Here is a 5546-nt window from a genome sequence, read left to right as displayed (position 1 = left end):
TTTCTCTGCTGTTCTTTCTTCTGAAAATATATGCAGAGAAAATATATTTACCTGATTCTGATAATGGTGGTGATAATATTTCTTAAGGCATTGACTACTCTTTCCTGATGTACACTTGTCCTTTCTGAAAGTTTCTAAACTCATGATTTTTCCTGTGGCAATATTTTTTATATTCCCTAATCTCCATCTAGTGTTACTACCCAGACCATGCTTTACGTGTGTCTTTTTTTTTTTTTTAATTTACATTAGTTAGCATATTATCTGCTATTAAATCTTATGAATCTTTTCCATTATCAAATTCACGTCTGTGTTCTTCTCTAGCCACCAATAATATTTAACTTGAGATCTGAGCTGTCAAGTCAAAGGCATATATTTTAAGAGTTTAGTGAGCTCCAAAATAAATTTAAGAAACAGTACCACTACTACTTTACCTTTATAACATCTTTTAACTGAAGATCACAAAGGAATTTATGATAATAAGTTAAGCTTCACAATGACCTTGAAAACCTGAAATGTAAATGTCTTTTTGTTTAAATCTTGCAGCATAAAGATTGTTAAACTACAAACATAAAAAGAGATCTAAGATTTGCAGTGGTTAAGTGAAACTTCATATTCTGATATTTTTTGAGAGAAAAGTCCCTGTTACTTTTTAAATCAAGACGACTTTAAATATAAATTATTAATCAAAAGCTACAGTCACTTTTAGATATAATGTATGTTACACATCTTAGGATATGTAACTGCTACAGTCTGCTTAATAATTAGGTCAATAGACAGTGCCTTCCAGGCGGGTATTGGTTTGGGTAAGCCTGTGAGGTAATTCATCACACTTGGTATAGTGCCTCCCAGGCAAGTAACTATTCACTTTGGTCTGGAAGAGAAGGCAGAGTGCTGAGGTGCCTTCCAGGCAGAAAATTAAATGGGTCAGCCTTGGAGGCAGCCCAGACAGGTAACTGTTCAGCTTTCCTTGAAAATGGATTAGCATGCTAAGGTCATTCTTGAGTACATAACTATTGGCTTCTACTAGATGACAAGCCATTATTCATGGACTTCCTTCCATTTGAAGGACTGCTCATTCCAGCTTATCTTAAAAATAGATTATTTGATGATTAGCTTTTGATTCTGGTAACAGAGTGCTCTTTGTGAGCATGAATGTATGTGTTCCCAGAATGTAAAAAATCATTGACTCTGCTGACTGCGTCTTTGCTAATGATATAAACAGAAATCCAATCTTAATTGATATTGTAGAAACTGAAGCAACATGTTTATATTTAAGAAAGATATAGACTTTCAAATAGGCATGCTTATATACACATCTGCTTATCTATAAGCCTTTGGCAGGTTTGAAAGTCTAGTGAGCACATGCTTACCTGAAGTACATATGTTCCTTACTTGGAAGAGAATGTCAGGAGCTTTGGATGCTTAAACTGGCATTTAATTCATGACTATCTAAAAACTGAAGATTTGGTATTATTTGAAGAAAATCTATTGAAAAATAAAAAGTTCTGAAAGGATTAAGTAACCCACATCCGATAAAATAGAAAACACAGAAATAAGAGATCTAGTCAGAAAAGAATAAGAAGCCGAGGAGAAAAGTTGAGGAATGGCAGATTGGTACACCAAAAGGTCCTATATTATATTTCCTCTCAGCTATTCCCTGTCTTTTTTCATAATCTCTTGCCACTTTGCTCTGCACTACGACTGTAAGATTACAAATGGAAGCTATGGTATTATTTGAGGAGATGGAGCCAAGTAGAGGGTAGAAGGCGTCCAATAAACTGGAGATGCTGGTAGACCTTGCTGAGTGGAAAATAGTGTGTGGGTAACTATGGCAGTAGAAGAGAAATTTGGCGGAAATGATTTAGAGAAAGGACAGTTCTGAATGGGAAGGCTGAGAGACCAGGCACTTAATGATGAACTGCAATATATGAATGGAAAGCTTTGGTTTGGGGTTAACTAGGAAGATGCCTATACTTCCTATGTAACTTATACTTAAACAAAATGTTTTACACTGAATACTAGTGCTCTGAAAGATGTGCTAGGATATTTCATAGTGGTGTTGTCCACATTTTAAAAGGGATGCTCTAAAAAGTGAAGAAAGTCAAGAAAAACGATCATATACAGAAATACAAAAGTAAACAGTGAAGGGTGTAGGACATAATGGGTGAATGTCTGAAGGCAGGTTGCCTGCTTTAATGATTGTCTGCGCTTTATACAGTGAGTGCTTAATGTAAATGCTTAAGTTCTACCTGGAACAGATCACAGCTCTCTTTTCACAACTCCCTGATCAATATGATGTTACATATGTTTTGTTCTTTTTGTGGTCCCATAAATCTCAAACCCAGTCCATGTGAAGAAGAATAGAAGGCAACTCTTCTGCTTCACTTTAAAAGCTGCCTATTCCTATTGTCAGTGCTACACTATCTCCCTATAACATGCAAATGTAGTTTGCATACCTGATTCCCAGTCTCTCACTTCACGGCTCAGCATTTTAAGTCTAGGCTATTTCACTAAAAAGGGTGAATGTGGCACAACAATGATTATGTGTCTTAGGAGCAAAGAGTGAATCATCCATCCATTCCAAAATGAAGGCATCAAGGAGACTTTGGGTGGGATTAATCTAACTTTAGAGGTCTAAAGTTTACCATCACTGTCACCTTAAGCCGTCCTTTTACAGTCAAAGAAGAGAAACAGGCACCACCAGACGGCAATTCATCAACTCTGTTTCAGGTTCTATTTAAGACTGAGATGAACCATGCTTAGGAGGTGCCTTGAATTTCCTAAATGACTGAAAATTTACTTACTAACTGAAGGTCAAGTACTAAAGCCTTTTTTTGTGGGTTAGCATTTTTTTTTTAGTTTGTTTTTCCAGAAACGTTCTGGGAAAAAATTAAAATCTTCTGAAAAGATATGAGATCCATACTGACTGCTCTAAATCTCTAAAGTGTCTGAATCTGTAACTTTTCAACACCAAAAGACTTACTTCAGAGTTCACATGTTCTTATCTACTCATCTTGCAGCTAAGAAAACTATGCCCTGAGTTTTATTGCTTTAAAACCTTGGCTGTCATAGCAGTGGGATAGGAAAGGTTTAGGACTCAGCCACATTGGTAGATTATCTTGTAACACGTTTAACCTAAACAGGTAAATGAATTAATCAAAAATAACAGGAAGGCTGTTGTCATGGCTATAGCATGTAATGATGACTAATTTATTTTCACGGTAGAATTTAGAATACAGAATGAGCTGTGTGGTGCCTCCAGGCAAAATTCTTTCCTTATTTTATTTTATTGTGTTTTCAACTGAAATTATTTTCTGTGGTTCGTTTAGCTGCAAATAGAAATTAAAAGCTTTCCTTTTTAAAAAGCTGACATTAAGGAACACCTGATATGTCATTTACTGACAGCAGTTACGTAGTTTGATATTTTCCATAACGCATTCAGGTATAACTTTCCTTGCTTAAACGATGAGACGGAAAGGGGCTTTTTCTATACATCTTGTTTCATCAAATGGGGCACAACCAAATGTGAATGTCCGATTTCTCTAGGGCAGTAGGTTTTATAGATTCCAGTACGTCTTGGAATTGCCACTAGCTTCTCCAAAGTTTTACTACTGTAACCCCACCCTGTCTGTGTCAGCCTTCACAACTTGTTGAGTAAAGACTAAAACGATGATTTTTAGCAAAAAGTACACAATATCTACATTTCCTCTCTATTACTCAAAGTCACAGAAAGAATTATTCTTGCTTTAAGCAGGATTACTCCCAGAGTCTCTCGTGTGGTGTTTTCCTACCTGTATTGATTCTGATACATGGTTTTCTTAAAGACACAATAAGGAGCGCAATGCGTGGATGAGGCTAGAGTCTCCTACTCTGCTGTGTTTCTTAAATCCATTTTATCTAATGCCTCCAGGTAACAACGAAGTAGATAAACCTATTAATCAATAGGTTAAATTGGAAAGTGGAGGTTCTGTGGGCACAAACATCCTTACCTCTACCGACAAACTTCCCTGATGAACAGGCACTCAGCACAATTCTACGAACCATTTATACTTTGTATTGGCATGCCATTACGATCAGTGTTTAACTGTTTCAGTGTTGTCAGACTTACCTCTAGGTTGTCTATGTTTTTGCTGTGTTTCCACTGAAGTGCTAACCCTCCCTTGAAAGTTTTGGCACTACAAAGAATGCTTCTGAATTCTGCTGAAGCATAAACAGTAGCGTGAATGTCAACAAATAAAATATTATGGAAAAAAAAGAATAAAAACAACAACAGAAAAAACAATTCTTCCAAATTTACCAGCTTGCCATTCTCAGCAAAGAGCCTACTCCAGATGAAGCTGCAAAGTACTCTGCTCCCACATGGAACCACTGAGTTGGAACCAGTTTAAAGCAACTTTTAGAAAGCCATATAGCAAGACAACAAAGAAAATGTTGCAGGTGTAGCTCTTATACCGAACAATTCCAATCTGTGCTGGATACATACATTTGCGAAAATGAATGTTTAAGATAGAATCAGTGCAATTAAAATCGTACCCTGACACTTATTTTAAGGTTTCTCTCTGGGCCCATCACACCATATTTGTTCTGCATGTATAACCTTCACTAATGCATATTGTTAGGGCTCTGAGGATGCTAACAGGCTTTATTGGCCCTGCCCAGTCCCAGGCTCCCTCCACCCAGGCCCAGGCCCAGGCCCAGGCCCAGGCCCAGGCCCCCATTTCAGCCCAGCTCAGAGCTGTAAGTCCCTGCCTGCAATGCCACAGCGGTGCTGGGCTCCAGCCCCACTGTGGCCCTGCCCCTGCTGTGCCATGGTCCCGCCCGGTGCCAACCCCAACCCCAAGCCACAAGCAACTGCCCAGCCCAGCATCAGCCCTGCACCATCCCAGAGGCACTGCGTGACACTTGGGGCTGGGGCTACCCCAGCTACCCCAGGGCCTTGAGTGCCTTGATCCCTCACAGGGTGGTGGATGGGACCTGGCTGCAAAGGTCCCTGTGGGCTTGGGGGTTGCCTGTGGGTCCTGCTGCCCTTGCAGCCCTTGCACATAGGGAGCCACCAGCCTGCCTTGTGGCATGACATTAGCAGAATTGAGGAGACCAACAGTGAGGAGAGTAGGTCATGTTGGTTGCTGTATTAATTACTCTTACCTAGTGATACTGTCATATTAGATTCTTCTTAAGCATAAAATGAGGCAAGATCAAGTTCATGTTGAGAGCCTATATAGGGAAATAAATTTTGATAAAAAGGTAGAAGAGAGTAAAATGGCCATTCAGCTTTGCCAGCTCCTCAAGAGAAGGCAGTCATGGAATTAATGTAGTGATTTCTTTTTAATCTGTAGGCAAATAATCTGAACAAAACTGGAAAGTGGGAAAAGCTTGATAGATAGATTCCTGCTGCAGCAATGCAAAGCACTGCTGATGAGAGGAGCCACATACCTGATACCATCTCTGTCCCAGCGTAAAAGCAAAGGACAATGTGGAGACTAAATGGACTAGTATATCAAAACACTTTAATCATAGATGTATATAGTGTTGCAAATTACACAACT

The 5546-nt window shown here is 38.9% G+C and overlaps 1 long non-coding RNA gene across 1 annotated transcript; it reads right to left on the bottom strand.

Annotated features, from left to right (window-relative positions):
* Positions 1–435: 435 nt before the first annotated feature.
* LOC138065821 (uncharacterized) lies at positions 436–5177 on the bottom strand. The gene is made up of 3 exons (XR_011138888.1): positions 5146–5177; positions 4109–4197; positions 436–507 (listed from the first exon to the last, which is right to left on the bottom strand). It is a non-coding gene; the product is annotated as an uncharacterized lncRNA (long non-coding RNA).
* Positions 5178–5546: the final 369 nt, after the last annotated feature.

This window comes from Struthio camelus, chromosome 1 (genome assembly GCF_040807025.1).
Source record: "Struthio camelus isolate bStrCam1 chromosome 1, bStrCam1.hap1, whole genome shotgun sequence".
Taxonomy (NCBI): domain Eukaryota; kingdom Metazoa; phylum Chordata; class Aves; order Struthioniformes; family Struthionidae; genus Struthio; species Struthio camelus.
The sequence above is the reverse complement of the archived record's forward strand: the minus strand, read 5'-3'. Positions and strand labels throughout refer to the sequence as shown.